The sequence below is a fragment of the Diabrotica virgifera genome, chromosome 1 (genome assembly GCF_917563875.1).
Source record: "Diabrotica virgifera virgifera chromosome 1, PGI_DIABVI_V3a".
In the NCBI taxonomy this organism is placed as follows: domain Eukaryota; kingdom Metazoa; phylum Arthropoda; class Insecta; order Coleoptera; family Chrysomelidae; genus Diabrotica; species Diabrotica virgifera.
The window spans coordinates 165,041,789-165,061,784 of record NC_065443.1 but is presented as its reverse complement, the minus strand read 5'-3'; positions in this window follow the sequence as shown (position 1 = coordinate 165,061,784).

Genomic DNA, 19,996 nt, shown 5'->3' with positions numbered 1-19,996 from the left:
TTTTTGATAAAATTCATTACTCAGTAAAAATGTGTTCCATTTCTTGTGTGTATTCCTTATGAATGTTTGATATTACGTGTATCATATTTAAATTAAAAAAAAACAGCCACACATTGTAAATCTATATGGCCCTTCATCAGTAAAAATAAAGGCGACTTTCTGGAAAAACTTTTACTGTGTATCTCACATATTTCAGCCTTCATCCAGACTCTTTTTTTAAACGCTTTTATTTTTATATCGATATTTCTATATATTATTATATTTTTAAAGCTCATATGGACGCCACTGAGATGTTAAGATTAGATTCCGAATTACGATTCGCGGACGACATAGTTCTAATAACAGACAACTTAAAAGAGGTTGAAGTTAGAATAGAAATGGAACTTACTGAGTTAGATGCTGCCTGTAAGAAAGTTGGTTTGAACATAAATTTTGGAAAGGCACAATACATAATAAACCTGGTACCAGCGAAAATCCAAAAGTCGATTGCGACAAAATAGCATTGGTTCATAAATTATTATAAATACCAGAGAACAACGACCACAACGTGGTTGTTGTTCTCTGTAAATACTTGGTCATGAAATCCAGATTGCAAGGAACAATCAAACTACCGAACTGGAAAGAATCACCTTAGCATGGGCAGTATATGAAGCTCTATCAGACATCTTCAAAAGCAACATGCCAAATTATCTGAAAAATAATATGTTCAACCAATGTGTGCTTCCGGTCACGAATTACGGGGCCGAAACATTTTCCTTAATCCAGGCCTCAGCAACCAAACTTGGAGTAGCCCGAAGAAGAATAGAACGGTATCTACTTGGACCATGTGGCCAGAATGAACGACATGTGGTGGATCCCAAAAATTACAATGTTGAGATTACAATTACAATGTTGAAATTACAATCGAGCAGATGGCAGAAGTAGACGTAAACCACGTACCAGAGGTGGAACCAGGATGATCCTAAGGGGGGGTAGTGATGAGCAAAACAAGAACAAGACCAAGACCAGGCTAGTCTTGGTCTTGGTCTTGTTCTTGCATTGCAAGCTTGGTCTTGGTCTTGGTCTTGCAGCTAAAAGGCAATCTTGGTCTTGGTCTTGGTCTTGCACTAGCCGGTCTTGTTCTTGGTCTTGGTCCTGCTGCAAGAGTCTTGCTGCAAGAGTCTTGCTGGTCTTGCTTTTTTGGTAGTAATAATTTGAACCAAACAATTTCGAATAAAATGTACATTGAAATAAATAAAGATGTGAAGAATGAAACTGTATTTTTTGCTTTAAAATTTTAACAGAATATAGAATGTAGTTTCAAACGGATACCAATTTTAACGTTATATACTACAACCCTTGTTGCAATTGCCGGCTTTCGGTTGTATCACGTTGTGTTTTGCATACTGTCGATACCTGCCGCCTGCCTTCAGACCACGTCTTGAGTCTGGATTATTGTTTATTGCCCCTGTATTTTAATAAAATATTAAAGAAAAAGAGCTTCTTAAAGGTGCCACAAATGGTCGGGGACCTTCAATTCACGGATTTTACGAAAAGGGATAAACGGTTTATAGTTGTTAACAGATAATGATCTGCTCCTTTCACTCGAACACTGTAGTATTTATCCTACGAGGATCAAATTTAAGAACATAAATTAAATTTTTTTTTAGAGAACATAAAAATAAAATATTTTTTACTCTCTTTAATCATTATTTAATATAATCAACTTTTTTTATAAACTAACTAAAACATACTTTTTAGTAAATACGTACATATTTACCATACCCATTTATAGACCTAATACTATAACATAATAACTAAACCTAATGGGGAGTAATAAACGCTTAATTTTGTAATTTGTTATCTTGCAGTTCTTTAATTTTATTTAAACTACATTGCTCTCGTAACACGAGTTATTCGCACTTTTTATTTTCAGATATTTTTGGATTGAATACCCATTATGACATTTAAAAAGTTGAAAATATTCGGATGTGGGCAGTAAAAACTAGAATTTAAAACACACTGAAATGATGCAAATGCATTTCAAGTGCGGCACATACTATTTGTACTACTGGCCCTTTCTGGGGAAAACCTAGATTCTTCCAAATAGTTTTCAACTATGAAATCAGTAAAATTCTTTACACGTTTATCATCCGGGATTTTCACAAATAATTCAACTTCCGGCATTCGTTGATTGTAAAAAATTAATCCAAAAAATAATTTTAAAAATTTCCCAGTATCGGAATTTTTGTCATTATATTCAGAAACCTAACCTAAGCTTTGGATTTTGCGATACCAAGCTTGACACATTACAATCGACAACCAGTTATTTTTTATTCAGGCCACAATGCCTTCACAGCATTGTGAATCCCTTTTCAAAATCTATTATGATATTTTTTGTATTCATTTTAAATTTAACGACCTACATTTTTCCTTGATTATGCGAAAAGAATTGAAATAAGTGTCAGTATTTTTATTAGACAAAAAAGCGAAAATTACTGGTACATAAAAACCGTTTTTAATTGCATTTTTTTAAATGGATTACCCTATCTATCATTACATTTTTTTGTCTTACAAGTAATTTCAATTGTCCTTGAACTGTCGCCGTATGAAAACTTGACTTCTGGACACTTTGAAGGTTGAGAAAATGCAAACCGTTTGACTTAATCAAAGTGACTTCAAAATATAACCAAAATACTATGTATTTTAAAAATTCGATATTGTTTAAGGCTTAAGGTTTCTTACAATGTCAGTATATATTATTGAACTAAAAAAATAAAGTTAAATAATAAAAACCAATTTTTCTCAAAAAAGTGCAAGAGTCTTGCAGGTTGGTCTTGGTCTTGCGTGGTCTCGCAAGGTTCGGTCTTGGTCTTGTTCTTGCAAGCTTGGTCTTGGTCTTGGTCTTGCAACCAAAAGGCGGTCTTGGTCTTGGTCTTGGCCTTGCTGCAAGACCAAGACCAAGACCAGTCTCGCTCATCACTAGGGGGGGCGGTTACCTCTACTTGATGGTCTCTGGGGGTATGGAATATTAATGGTGTTAAGCGTATAGTGCTCAAAGTACATCCAAAAGGGGAGGTTATAACTCCCAAAACCACCCCCTGGTTACGCCTATGCCACGTACACGATGGACAGATGACGTCAAATGGGTCGCTTGGAAATTACTGTAGTACGATCAAGACCGACAGAACTGGAAGAAATTACGGGAGGCCTGTATTCAACTTTGGACACAGAAGGATGTATTTTGAGTTATTAGTAAGACTAAATAGTAAATATCTAAATATATAGATTATAATATATATACAGGGTGTAACAAAAATGCAGGTCATAAATTAAATCACATATTCTGGGACCAAAATTAGTTCGATTGAACCTAACTTACCTTAGTACAAATGTGCACATAAATAAAGTTACAGCCCTTTGAAGTTACAAAATGAAAATCGATTTTTTACAATATATCGAAAATTATTGGAGATCTTTTATTGGAAATGGACATGTGGAATTTTTAGGCAGGAACATCTTAAAAAAAGTAACAATGAAATTTGTACACCCCATGTTTTTAAAACTTTTTTGCCTCTTAATATTTTTCGATAAGCCAGTTTTTATCGAGATGCGACTTCTTTTTTAATATGTTTACACAAACCTTTTAGGCGATTTTGTTCCTTTAAACCCCCCGAAATGTTTGTGTATGTTCCAATTAAACTATTATTGTGGTAACATTAGTTAAACACAGTGTTTTTAAAACTTTTTTGCCTCTTAGAATTTTTCCGATAAGCCACCTTTTAGCGATTGTGGCTTCTTTTTTAATACGTTTTAAAATATACCTAAAAATGAAAATTATAAATAAATTTTCAGATTATTGATAGGTCTCTACAATATAATCGTACTTAACCATATACAAATATTTGATGAATTCGATAAATATTCAAAATATCTCGATAAACACTGGCTTATAGAAAAAGTACTAAGAGGCAAAACAGTTTTAAAAACATTGTGTTTAACTAACGATATCACAACAATAATTTAATTGGAGCGTACACAAAAGTTTCGGGGGTTTAAGGGAACAAACCCCCATAAAAATTTTGTAGAGTTCTCAAATTTCACTATAATTAAAAAAAAATTCTGTCATAAGAATGGCACATAATCTATTTTCAATAAAAAATATATAATAGTTTTTGATATAATGGAAGAAACCGATTTTCATTTTGTAACTTCAAAGGGCTGTAACTTTTTTATATTCACATTTGTACAAAGGTAAGTTAAGTACAGCTGGTTCCTAAAAAAACTGATATATGACTTAGCCTTAGTAAGATTTGATCATTTTGAGCAGTGTATTTGATTGGTCTGACATTATATTACAATTATTATGACAGACAAATAATAAAATAAACAAACAAACAGCAAACAACGGATTACATACCTGTGCTATATTAATTCATAAACTGTAATAATTATTAAGGTCTAAATTTTGATATTAATTTTGAATTCCTGCATTTTATAAGTGTATATAAATGATAGTTTTTAAATCAAATAGGGGTTTCTTGCTATAATAGCATGTGAAGTCATTCTTTGAGGTTGAACAGAATAAGTTATCAGACAAATTTTAAGATTTGGCAGTGACAGTGACAGTATGTAAATATGTAATTTAGTATTTATCCTTCAAAGTACACTGCTCAATTTTCTACAAAATACGCTTTAAGGGTCGTATCGTTTTTTTTTGGAACCGGCTGTACAATCAAACTATTTTTGATCCCAGAGTATGTGATTTAATTTATGACCTGCAGTTTTGTTATACCCTGTATAATAATAGCTTAAAGAACCCTCTGTCGAGACACTATTGGCGCAATCGTCCTCTGCCTTTTCTGGATGTTTTGTCACAATGGAGTATACATGATTATGTAAGTCTACAGAAACCAACCTACACCCACAAAGATTTTAATTATAACACTCAAACCATAACATAAATAATATGAAAAAGAATTTTGACATTATTTTTTCTATTCTCATAAAGGTGGTACACGCGCAGTGACCAATGGCGAGTCAAATACATACGCTTTGACAGTTCTCAATATGTAAACAAACTGTCAAACTGACAAGCTACTTAATTTGTTTGTGTTACAAAATTAATAAATTTGAAAATATACTTTTGTTGTGAATGATCATAGAAAAAATCATGTATACAACTTGCATTTAATTATCATTATGAAGCTCGTACTCTATACGAAACTGGTATCCCTCATACTCGCTTCATAAAGACCGTCATTAAATGCTCGTTGCATAATATACTATTATGATATACCAAAACACCTGATCCAACTAAAATGCACTTCAGGAATAATCAAACTTACCAAAAAAGGTTTTATTAAATATTGATTATCCTTACAAGAAAGGTTGAAGAAAGGAAACAACCTAATACCAAAAGCAATATAGAAATGCTCACAGAAGGGATTTATAGAGACTAATATCATATTTTTAAAGGGCTCATCAGCAAAAATAATGATTCGGATTGGTCAAGTTAAATTAATAAAATAAAGCTGTGTTTCTAATAAATCTTTCAGTAAATCGTTACAGATCTAACGGCACCAAAATTCTTCTTTAACGTATACTGTGCAGTTACAGACAAATGGATTTTATGTTTTCATAATAAATATTTAAGGGCGTAGGCGCAAAATTTCGGCTACAATGCCTTTTAAATGCATTAATTTTTTTTCAAATTCTGCGAAAACTAATACATTTTTTGGAAAAATTTAACGCAGAATGAAAGACTACATTTTACCGGGGACCGAAAGTCCCTTAGAATAAACAAAAAGTTTCTTTTTTGTGAGATATTTGGAATTAAAAATCACACTAAATTTTCTGTTTTTTTTTACCCCTGTAACTTACTTATTAAAATAAACAAATAAACATAAAATTTTAGGTGGAATTTCGGCCCTCGGTAATAAAGTAATCTTTCATTCTGCGTTTAAATTTTTCAAAAATACTTAGATATGTATTAGTTTTTTCGAGAAATTACTTTTTATTTTTAGACGATCCAATTATTTCTTATTTCATTGCTTACAGTTCGCCATCTTGCAGCGCTGACTAACGTCTTTCGATTATTTTAAAAAAATTTTAATGACATGAACAATTTTGTGGAAACTGCGTAAGAGTGAAAGACGCTATGCTGATGTTTTTTTCTCAAGAGTGTAATTCCCATTTAGCCTTTTAACGCCCTTATATTATTACAGATTTCGGTAGAATTCTTTGAGAATTCTCTCAATATAATATTATGCCACCTTCTACCGAGTGTTTTACGAGCTTAGCACATACGAGCTTACCAAATACTTACCATATACAGAGTGTTGTATTTAAAACACTAAAGTGACTAATGATATCAGAAAATTGGTAAATTTGGCAACATTACAAGCATCACATTTGAAATTCTCCTATTACAGATAGGCGTATGCTTCTTTTGATGAGCATTTTTCAGTGCGTCACAAATGATAGAAGAAAAGGTAAGTCCGTGATAATTAGTCCAGAAAGCCACTGCGCATCCGGTAGGAAAAATATTCTGATTCGGATTTTTCGCACAATCTTACTAAAAAAGGACTCCTTTTAACAAATTTGCATGTTGCCTGGACCAAAAGGTGGTCAACAATTTTTTAAACGTTTTTTTTTTGTTTTTTTCCTAAAATTATTTTTTTTGCATTGAAAATTTTTTTTTAGGGTTTTTGGATCATTTCAACCAGAAAAGGTCTTTAATGACTTTTCTCTAAAAATAATAGTTTTTGACATATAAGTGATTAAAAATTGAAAAATTGCGAAATCGGCCATTTTTAACCCTCAAAAACTATGTGAAAACTGAAAATTTGAATGTTGCCAAGATAGGTAGATATTCTTTAAACATCGATTGATGAAATCCAGAAGAGTTTTTTGCAATACAACATTCAAAACTCCTTTGTTTTTTAATTGCTAATCAAGCGTGCGCGACACTATTTTCCACCGACAGTATGGTGCAAATGAAAGGAATAAATTCGTTATTTCGTAAACTGGCGTCTTTAAGGAAAAATCCCGAAACAGGTCGATTTTTATTTTTAAGTTATGATATTGTGACATATATGGTATACTAGTGACGTCATCCATCTTGGCGTGATGACGTAATCGATGATTTTTTTTTAAATAAGAATAGGGGTCGTGTGCAAGCTCATTTGAAAGGTTCTTCAATTCTCTATTCAGTAATATAAACATTTACATAATTATTTATACAGGGTGTCCAAAAATTTTTTATTAAATTAAATTATTTGACAACAAAAGAAGTAGAAGGATACCCTGTATAAATAATTATGTAAATGTTTACATTACTGAATAGAGAATTGAAGAACCTTTCAATGAGCTACCACACGACTCCTATTCTCATTTAAAAAAATATTGATTACGTCATCACGCCCAGACGGATGACGTCACTAGTATACCATATATGCCAGAATATCATAACTTAAAAATAAAAATCGACCTGTTTCTGGATTTTTCCTTAAAGTTGCCGGTTTACGAAATAACGAATTTATTCCTTTCATTTGCACCATACTGTCGGTGGAAAATAGTGTCGCGCACGCTTGATTAGCAATGAAAATACAAAGGAGTTTTGAATATTGTATTGCAAAAAAAAATCGATGTTTAAAGAATATCTACCTACCTTGGCAACATTCAAATTTTCAGTTTTTCACATAGTTTTTGATCGTTAAAAATGGCCCATTTCGCAATTCGCAATGTCAAAAACTATCATTTTTAGAGAAAAGTCACTAAAGACCTTTTCTGTTTGGAATAGTCCAAAAAACCTAAAAAAAAAAACTTTTTTCCATGCAAAAAAAATTATTTTAGGAAAAAAAAAACAAAAAAAAACGTTTAAAAAATTGTTGACCACCTTTTGGTCCTGGCAACATGCAAATTTGTTAAAAGGAGTCCTTTTTGAGTAAGATTGTGCAAAAAATCCGAATTAGAATATTTTGCCTAGCGGATGCGCAGTGGCTTTCTGGACTATATATACATTTTAGTGACATAACATTTTAGTTAAATCTGACAGTTGTCACATTTTATTTGCAATTTGGCATAAAAACAAATCAATTGTGTTTATTGCATTTATAAAATGGTATTTTCTTTGATTTTTATACTCTTATAAATTGTACAGATTATATTCGTAGATATATTATATAATTCGTAAATAATTTTTTTTTGGTTATAGCGCCATCTATTGACAACTAAAATAAATGTTATAAATGTCACCGACGAAATGTAATCACCGACGTGCGTTTTTTTCTGTCACATACAATTTAATGCGTTAGAAAGAAATCGAAGAACTGTGACGCACTGAAAGATGCTCATGAGAAAAAGATATTCAAGTTTTTGTACATCGGACCATCCATCGGACCATCCATTTAAAAGATAATTAGACGTTTCCAGACTTTTGGTCCACTCTATATATCTGTATACCGGGTGGTGAATTGTAAAACCGGCCATAGGAAACTCAATGTAAAATTCTAAACTGTTGAATTCCTGCTTCCCTAATTATTTTACATAAAAGTCATGAGAGAATATTTGTAGAGAATTGAAATCTGTATTAAAATCAAAAGTTAAAATTGTTCTACGATTTAAGAGGATGGGTACGTATTTTCGGCTGCAATGCTATTCAAATGGGGATTAATTTTTTTCGAATCCTGAGAAAACTTATAAGTATTTTTAAAAAATTTAAACGCAGAATGAAAGATTACGTTATTAGTGAGGGCCGAAGTCCCCGAGAACTTCTATAATGTTTATTTTAATGAATTACAGAAGTGAAAAACTAAGAGAAAATTTAGTGTGATTTTTAATTTTAAGTATCTCATTCAAAATAAACTTTTTATTTATTCTAAGGGACTTTCGGCCCTCGGTAATAATTTAGTCCTTCACTCTGCGTTTAAATTTTTTAAAAGTATTTATTAGTTTTTTCAGGATTCGAAAAAATGGACACCATGTCCGTGGTAATATTTTCCAAATCTATATTTTTCTTACAACGCACTCAGTCGAATACAATAGGGCTTTTCATCGATTGTCATTTGTTTCGAGCTTCTGTCATGTGTCACATAATAATAATATGTCTAAATCTAAGTCATACGTGTATGGTTTGTATCATTGGTATAGGCCAATAACGTATGACGTAGAGATATTAATATTATGTGACGCATGGCAGAAGCTCGAAACAAATGACTGTGAATGAAAAGCCCTATATTGTCAGCCTATTGTTAGTCAGACAGTCACAATCAGTGACAATTTTAAATATTTAACATGGCATCGGGAATATTTTGAGTTGTTGATTAAATAATATTGATATATAGTGTATTTGATAAATAATTGATTTAAGACGTGAACTTAATAAAAATTTATTTATTGTGTATTATTTGTGGAAGATCCAAGCAGAGAATAGGGCTTTTCATTCACAGCTATTTCTTTCGAGCTTCTGTCATGTGTCACATAATATTAATATATTTACGTCATACGTTATTGGTATATACCAATGATACAAACCAAAGACGTATGACGTAGATATATTAATATTATGTGACACATGACAGAAGCTCGAAACAAATGACAATCGATGAAAAGCCCTATACATCAGGATAATATATTCTGTGATCCAAGTATTTTGTTGTTAAAAATGTTCAAAACTGTAAGCGTTCAATAGTAACAATATATTATTAAAAAATCACTTTAACACTTTTCCTCTTTTCTCGATTGAGTATTAGTTTTTTTTGTAAATACAAATTATTACAATCACTGAATACATAGTTAGTGAAAAAATTATCACATTTATTAACTGAATTAATAATTTGCAATGAAACAAATAACAGTTATCCAAGAACATTCGAAAGCCATCTCTTTAAGTTAATGATGACATTTTCAAGTAGAATGGCATTCTAGTAATGTTTACATATCCATACCAGTGTGAATTTTACTACACGTAATTTGCCGTGTAAAGACATAAAAAGTAGGGATAGCCTTAAAATATGTGCGAATTATGTACCCATGGCCTTAAACGCATTCCAAAGTTTTAAAAAATATAATACATTTGCCACAGTAGGTAAATGTGTAAAAGTTAGGCCACACGTTACTATTTTACTGACAGTGCTCACACCATTGACTGAATAAAAAATATTTATTATTAATACTTTCTCCGCAACGGAGGGTATCTTATCAACTGTATTGTTTTGAAATAATAAATGATAAAATAAAAATATTGACAGTTCAAAAATGTGAAAATAATAACTTCATTGTGACACAATATTGCAATGTGTGTGGCCTAACTTTGGGTTGAGAAACTGAAAAATGTATCACATTTTTACAAAATTTCGGAATATGTTTAATTCGTAGAACAATTTTAACAGTTGTTTTCAATACAGATTTCAATCCTCTACAAATAGTCTCTAATGTATTTTGATTTAAAATAATTAGGGAAGCAGGAATTCAACAGCTTAGAATTTTACATTGAGTTTCCTATGGCCTATTTTCCCATTCACCACCCGGTATATGAGTACTCGTAGGTATATCTGAGGAGAATTACAAAAATAAAAAGGACAATACCACATATTAGTATAGGGATATAATGCTGTACAGTACGCCCATGTCTTTATTTTACGTGTAGAACATGTCGTCAAAAACAACGTGTTATTTTTATTTCATTTAGGTTTTTACCACTTGATAATAATGAAGTATTACAACTATGTAGTTACATTTTTATTGGTTCGATTTCAAAAAACTTGTCACCGGATATATGAAACTGATTAAAATATAAGACGTCCAGCTCCAATGAATGTCCAATCGAGACAGAGATTATATTTAATATAAAGACATCAGTTCACATAATTTTTATTATTAGTCAACAAGCAAAATTAAATTTTAAGTTAAATTAATGATATATTTTGGTTGAAAATTGTAACGAAAAACTAACTAAAAAGGCAGAATAGCATAAAAACAACTGAAAAATACTTAAAGAAGAATTTTTTGATAGTCAATAAGTAAGGTAGACAGCATGGAAACCACAAAGAACAATATAATAAGCATATTATGTCTAGAAAAGGAAACGTTTTAAACATAATTTAAACATATATATTATGTATAATAGACCTTGTCCCACAAATAAAAATTAGTACCTCCCTTATGAGACTTTTTATTTAGTTATTGACCTTGAGTCGGACAACTTTTCTTTTTCGGAAAATTTTCGGGAGGTGAGCTTTTCGTAAATATAGAGGTTTCTAAACTTTGGTACGTCCGACGATTGGAGTAGGTACCCTAAAAAATTTGTCAGACAATGTTACCAGTAAATTTTACGTATTTTTATCCAACAATCCTGCAAAAAATTATCATTTATGACTCCATAGTGCGCCCCCAGCATAAAGAGCGAAGCGCGTACGTATCATAAAGAGTCATAAAATGTATACCCTCACAGCTGATTTTTGCAGCATTGTTTGTTAAAAATATTTCCAATTAACTGGTAATATTGCCAGAAAAATTTTTAAGGGTACTCCAGTTGCCGGACGCACCAAAATTTAGAAACCTCTATATTTACGAAACGACCCCCTTACGAAAATTTTCTCATGAGGAAAATAATAAATTGTTAAGTGTTGGCCCAAGACCTATAAAAGATAGTAATCACTAAGATAAACTTAAAGATTTATTTCAATACTAAAAGTATTTCATTCCAATAAAAAAATATGAAAAAAAAGTTTTTAAGAAACGCTTTTTAGTCCATTGAAATGTTACATTTAGGGTTTCATTTCTTAGAGTTCACTTCTTAGAGTGAATTTTATTTTTTAATGTGTAGGGGGTTCAGTAGAAGCTTAAGTTCAAGTTTTTAGGGTCGCCACCCTTGTCCCCCCGCCGCCATATTGGAAAAAGGGGTGCAAAGGGCTTTCGTGCTGTATCTCTAAACTAACAATCCTACAGAAAATTTAATTACACATAAAATGTAGCAAATTAAATTTTCTACAGTTTTATATCTATTACTTTTTATTATCAAGTGACCAACAAAAACGTTATAAACAAAAAAATAAGAGAAAATTTTGTAAGAAGTTTCCTTTTGGAGGTTATAAATTTTTTTCCGTTTATTTCACAATAAAATAACATCATAGCGATTTTGTAGAGGATTTTTCAATGAACAATTTTCACTATAGATTTGTTTAATTTTATTTATTATTAGAGTTGGTAGAACATGTTCAAAAATCAAATTTTATACAAAAATGCCAAAAATCAATTTGGATGATTTTTCAAATTTACCTCGCTGTATCTTTAGTCGCTGTAAATATTTCCTTTTGAAAATTTTACTGTGCCATCTCTGAAGTATGTAGATAACAATGGAATTTGTCCAAAATGTTTAGACACATTAAAAAAAGAGTTGTTAATTTTTAATCATTTTGTCATCATATTTCGTTAGTTTCATGATTACTTAAAAGAGTTGAGTGACAAACTTTTTAGTTTGTAATTTTAACCAACACAGCGATAAAATATAATTCATGAAGAAGTTTCTTTGGAAAATTTTAAGTCAAAATATACAATAGGAAAAAAGTTATGTTACTTCATAGACAAGCGCCACACTCCAAAAAACGCTTATATCTCGAGATCCTGACCACTTGTGGTGAATGGCTAATTTTAATCATACTTTATGATTTTGATATCAAAAATCGTTTTTTGCTCTTCTTTAGAATTTTGCAGTTTGCGGTTGCGTCATTCTTCTTCTGAACCGGCGAATTTGTCATCAAACAATTTCTTGGGCCTTTTCTATATATGCTTACGGTTATAAGTTTTATAGTGGGGAGAAAGGTCAAAAACAGATTAATAATAGCATAGGAATGTTAAAATCATAATAAATTGTATGAATAAAAAATATATATAGATATAGTGCAGTCAGTGAAGGTGGATATGAGCTATTACCTCCGATTTCGTTGAACCTCCATCGATTTGCATGAAAATTGGTGAGTGGTTAGAGGATATCTCAAGGAACAAAGGTGACATGGTGCCAACTTGTGCTTTTACCCTGGGGGTGGATGCCACCCCTCCTCGTGGGTGAAATTATTTTATTAAAAATAACCCCACAATTCGATAGAGGGACAAATTTTAAGCAACATTGGTTATATAAAGTTATTAAAATAAATCAAAACTTTTTAAGTTATTAAAGATCAAAGATTTTAATTTTTCGTGAGAAAAATGCATGTTTTTAACCGATTTTTCATAAATAACTCAAAAATTATAAGTTTTTACAAAAAAGTTATAATTGTCAAAATTGAGACTAATAAAAAATCAAATAAATTCCTAACTAGAGAAACCTTTTAATATTAACTAAAAGTGAGTTATAGGTAATTGAATGTATATTTCTTTCGTCGAGTACCCAAATCTAAGTATTCAAGATTAAATACCGGGAAAATGATGCATTTTATAACATAAACTTATTAAACATTTGTCAAAGCTCATAGAGATATTTATCAAGTAAGGGCTCCAACAAGTTGATAGCATTAAAGTTTATGCACCAAAAATGTTTCAAAATGTATCTTTTAAAAATTTTTCTAAAGAATGTTATTGTTTTTTTGTAAATAACTACGTTCATTTTTAAGGTAGCAAGTTCATCTAAAAACTGATTAAAATTTGATTTCAATAGCCATTAAAAAACGTCAAAATAGTCATTTAAACATCTTACACTTTTTTAAAAATAAAAGGTTAAATAGCCCCGGTTACATGGTTCTCACAGCAAAATTGAAATTTTAAACGTTTCTATCTCGGTTGTTTTTTACTCTACGGAAATAGTAAAATAGGTAAAGTATTTGTAACAGAAAAAACTAAAATTTAGTTATATATAATTTTTTACGTATATTGAGTATTTTTGGAGTTATTATCAAAAGAAAATGAAAAGTACGATAATTTTAAAAATTCTGATTTTTTTAAATTATATCTTTTTCTTTAAAAATATGCATTTTAAACCGGTAAAAATTGTTGAAATCATTAACTATGTTAACCTAAAGAAATTCTTGTAAGGGTTACTACAAATGGCGTATGTTTTATTTTTCACTTTTTCCTAAAAAAATCGAAGGGGTTCTCTTATTTTCATCATAACTTGCTTAATTTTGATGCTATTAACTTCTATTGAAGCTCATTTGATAGGTATTCCAAAGTACTTTGACAAGTGCTTAACAAGTATATTCTATAAAATGCATCGTTTTCCCGTCATGTAAGCTTGAATACTTAGATTTGAGTACTCGTCGAAAAAAATATACATTCAATTACCCATAACTCACTTTCAAATAACATTAGTTTAGTTCTTTAAGTAGGTAGGGAGTGAGGGAGTGTATTAAATTTTTTATTATCTTTAATTTTGGTAATAACAGCTTTTTTTAAAAAAGCTTATAGTTTTTGAGTAATACGTGAAAAACAGCTTTACAACATGCATTTTTTTAAGAAAAAATAAAATCTTGATATTTAATAACTCAAAAAGTATTGATTTATGTTAATAACTTTATATAACAAATTTTGCTTAGAAGTTGCCCCTCTATTGATTTCTGGTATTATTTTTAATAAAAAAATTTCACCCCCGAGAAGGGGTGGCATCCACCCCCAGTAGCTTCTAACTACTCACAAATTTTCATGAAAATCGATGGAGGTTCAACGAAATCGGAGGTGAAAACCTTCAATGACTCCACTAATAGAAAAGTAAGCCTAACTTTTATTTTTATTGTATCCCTATGAGCATTCGAGAATCTGGTCAAGTTATAAATAATAAATCTGGTCATAAATAAATGGAATAAAACAACGTTATAGTGAAAATTGTTCGCTGAGAAACCCTCTACAAAATTGCTATAATGGTATTTTATTTTAAAATGAACTGAAAAAAAGTTATAACTTCCAAAAGGAAACTTGTTAAAAAATTTTTACATATTTTTGTTTATATCTTTGTTTTGGTCACTTGACGATAAAAAGTAATAAAAACAAAATTGTAGAAAATTTAATTTTCCACATTTTATGTTTAAATAGATTTTCTGTAGGGTTGATAGTTTACGAGATATAGCGCGAAACCCCTTTGCACCCCATTTCTAAGATGGCGACCGGGGGACAAGGAAGTCGACCCCAAAAACTTGAAATTAAGCTTCTACTTATCCCTCCTACACATTAAATAAATAAAATTGACTTCTCTAACAAATGCAAGGTATGGCTTAAAAATGTAACATTTTAATGGACTATTTCTTTAGTTACAAGTGACTAAAATTAAAAATATTATAAAAAAATCAACTAAAAAGCAAAAAATAAAAAAATTTAAAAATCTAACATATTCGTTAGGAAAGGCGTGGCGCGTCTTCATCGAATAAACGGTTTTCGCCTCACGCTTTTCTTTGACGAATGTGTTAGATTTTTTCAATTTATTTTTATTTTTTGCTTTTTAGTTCATTTTTTATAATATTTTTAAATTTAGTCACTCGTAACTAAAGAAAAGCGTTTCTTAAAAACTTTTTTTTTCATATTTTTTTATTTTTTACTTTTTAGTCTTACACTTTTCAAACATTAAAATATATCGTCATGTTTATTAAAATATGTATAAAACTTTGATGTACTAACATGAAAAGTAGTCGGAATCGTCAAAAATATTTGAAACTTTATTATTTATTTATTAAGCATAACGTAAACAATTAACGTAAAAGGTGAAATTATGTATAGTTCATATCATTAGCTACAATCCGTAAAGTTTCAAGTTTTTACATTGTAAAAAACCAGAGAGTTAAAGCATTTTTCATTAAAATCGTTTTTTATTTAAACAATTAATAAATATAAAATTTTTTTTTATTGACTATTCGTGTATTGTTCCCGCGAATGCATATGTCTGCACCCGTGTTGAGCTGCCCCCCACTTGCAAAAATTAAAAAACAAATAGCCCTGATTTATGAGCTATTTATGAGCTCTCATATTCCGCAAATTAAAAATTTTGAGCTCGTTCCACTGAGCAGGAATTTAATATTTTAGTGGGGGGAGGGGGGCTGAGTCAGGGGGGCTACCTAAAAATAGGAATATTGAATCGATTTTTGCGGCAGAATTACGAGCTATTTATGAGCTCTTGAACTGATATAGTATCGATTTTTGAGCTCATCCCCTTCACCCAAAAACAACCCTTTAATTGATTTAACTTAACAGAAAAATGCTGAAAACTTAAAATATATCGTATTGCGGATATAATTCCTATAACTTATATACTCTAAGAATAAACTATTAAATCACGTGAATTTCGATTATTGAGCTACAACCCCTTCGCAAGAAAACTACCCCATCTTCTCGGCTTAAGAGAGACTTGTACTTAAAATGCATTAAATTAATTATTTGGCGACTACATATCATTTAATAATTTATAAGCTCCCAAATTACGCGCATTTAGATCAGTAAATTGCAATTTATTTTGTTTAGAGCAGTCACTGAAGGTAAAAATCAACGATTACCTTCAATTTCGGTGAACCTTCATCGATTTTCACGAAAATTGGTCAGTGGTTATAGGATACCTCAAGAAACAAAGGTGACATTGTGCCACCTTGCGCCTTTACCCTGAGGGTGGATACCGCCCCTTCTCGGGGGTGAAAATTATTTTATAAAAAATAACTGCACAAATCATTAAAAGGACAAATTATAAGCAACATTTGTTATATAAAGTTATTAAAATAAGTCAATACTTTTTAAGTTATTAAAGATCAAAGATTTTAATTATTCGTGAAAAACATGCATGTTTTGAAGCGGTTTTTTGTAAATCACTGAAAAACTTTAAGTTTTTACAAAAAAGCTAATAGTAGTTTAATTCGTATAGCTTATATTCTTAGAATAAACTCTTAAATCACGCGCATTTCGACTATTGAGCTATAACTCCTTCGCAAGAAAACCTACTTAACGCAACAGCAAGTGACAGTAAGTAGCTACTGCTTATCATGGGTTAAAATTTGAGTTATCAAATACAGTGGAACCCCGTTAACTCGGATTAATCGGGACCGCGGCCGATCCGGGTTATCGAAAATTCGGGTTAGCCGGAGAAAATGGTAAAAATTATTAAAATATGGTATGCTTACAGATCAACTCCGTTATAATTGGCACACAGACACTTGTAAACCACGTTCGCGTTCCACACATACAAAGCGTCGTCGAGAGTCTCATTTTTAGCTTTCTTAGCTTTGCACCGATTGTCCAAACTGTCTTTTGTTATCATTTTGAAACAAAAACAACATTTTAAGTTTTATTGCCATTACGTAGGCAAACACAAAATCTGAATATATTTACGAACGATTACAGAACGGAACGAATAATGCGACTTTACTACACACACACAATACCGTCTCGCAACGAGAACGAACTTATGTTATTTAATAAGAGTGAAGACTAAGACCATTGTTTGAAAAATAATTTTTTAATAGTCTTTTCTAAACAATGCTAGACAGTTTCAAGTAAATAAAGGATACTACAGATGCCTGTTGGTTTCGATAACACGACAAGCGTTGTCTGCCATGCCAGTCATTTTTACTAAGGTATATTATGCATCAAATTACACAAATACGCATTATCTCTCATTGTATAATGTGTTTGATATTGAAAATTGAAAGGAATGAACTACATAGGAATTCGCTAAAGCGACAAATTTTTACGAAGAAAGTTTATTATGATAAATAAAATTAGCCTGAAAAATATAAGATATTATAGTATTCGAACAATATGTTTATAAGGAAAGATAAAAGAAAATATTTTAAGATGCTGAAAAGACATTGGAAAATCCATAAAGGACATACATTTTTATTTTTGTAATGTTTGTCTGATAAAAATCGGTCCGGGTTAGCCGGACTTCCGGGTTATCGGGGGCCGACTTATCGGGGTTCCACTGTATGTGTTTTATCTCGCTAGGTATTAATGACGGACGGGTAAAGAACCCTGGACTCAAGTGTAGAAGACGTTAAGTGTACTAATCAGTACACATCCTTAGTTGATCTTACAAAAGATATGCCAGCAAACAAAGTTTGAAGTGAAGTAATAACTCAACTTATAATTATGAACCATGTAAAAATTTAAAAATATATACATTTTACAACAGTTTACAGTTTTACAAACAGTTCACAAAATGAACTAAGTTTACACTTACAAAATTAACAAAGAATACAGCAGTAACAAAAACTTTGTAAGTGACAAATAGAGTCTAAAATGGCAGAAACGAACAAGGCTCGAAAATCAATATTGAATTAATTAATATCATTGGATTTTCTATTATTTGACTTTATTAGGTGTGCAGTATGGTGACTATTATACAGTATGGTATGGTGCACACGGAAGGAATAAATTCGTTATTCCGTAATCTGGCCATTTCAAGGAAAAATCCTGAAACAGGTCGATTTTCATTCTTAAATTATGATTTTTTGACATATATATCATACTAGTAACGTCATCCAGCTGGGCGTGATGATGCAATGATTTTTTAAATGAGAATGGAAGTCGTGTGCTAGCTCATTTGAAAGGTAATTAATTCTCTATTCAGTAATATAAACATTAATATAATTACTTATACAGGGCGCCAAAAAATTGTTTTAATTAAATTAATTGACACAAAAAGAAGAACGTATGTAATTTATTTAATTCAAAATACATTCTGCTGCTGCCTGAAGACAGAAAAAATATTGCTTTTTGCTTAAGGGGTGGGTACGTATTTTCGGCTGCAATGCTATTCAAATGGGATTCATTCTTTTTCGAATCCTGAGAACACTAATAAGTATTTTTGAAAAATTTAAACGCAGAATGAAAGATTACGTTACTACCAAGGGTCAAAAGTCCCTGAAATTTCGATAATGTTTATTTTAATAAGTTACAGGGTGAAAAAAAAGAGAAAATTGAGTGTGATTTTTAATTTTAAATACATATCTTATTCAAAAGAAACTTTATATTTATTCTAAGGGACATTTGGCCCTCGGTAATAATTTAGTCTTTCATTCTGCGTTTAAATTTTTCAAAAATATTTCTTGGTTTTTTTAGGATTCGAAAAAAATGAACACAATGTCCGTGGTAATATTTTCCAAATCTATCTTTGTCTTACAACTCACTCAGTCGAATACAATATTGTCAGCATATTGTCAGTCAGACAGTGACAATCAATGACAGTTTTAAATATTTGACATGGCACCGGGAATATTTTGAGTTGTTGAATAAATAATATTGATTTATAGCGTATTTGACAAATAATTGATTTAAGACGTGAACTTAATAAAAAGTTATTTATTGTGTATTATTTTTTGGAAGATCCAAGCAGCGAATACATCAGGATAATATATTCTGCGATCTAAGTATTTTGTTGTTAAAGATGTTCAAAATTGTAAGCGTTCCATAGTAACAATATTTTATTAAAAAAATCACATTAACACTTTTCCTCTTTTCTCGATTGAGTATTAGTTTTTGTTGTACATATAAATTATTACAATTACTGAATACATAGTTAGTGAAAAAATTATCAGTAGTAATTGCACAAGAGCTCTAAAATTCTATATTCATTTTAGAGATCGAGTGCAATTTGTTGCGATTATTTCATGAATAAAACTGTTCAAATCCAAAATTTTATTGTAATTTATTTATGTAAGTACAAATTAGTACAATTAAACAAACAGTTGTTATAAATATTTTACGGTTGAAAGTCATCACTTTTATAATTTTTAAAACATTAATTGTCATAAATGTCACTGAATGTATTTTTTCATAGCAACGAAGGGCATCTGACGTAATATACTTGACGACGGGAAATTATCAAAAATTATCAGTTTAGTTTAGATTTCTGTAGCTTTCTATTGGTCAGAATCTCCTATGAATGAAATAATCAGTAGTAATTGCACAAGAGCTCTAAAATTATGAAATATTGAATTTTTCGCGAGTGACACTTTGAAAGTTTTAATTTCACGAGCCGAAGGTGAGTGAAATTATGTCAAAGTGTGACGAGGGCAAAAATTCTGTATTAATTTTAGAGATCGAGTGCAAT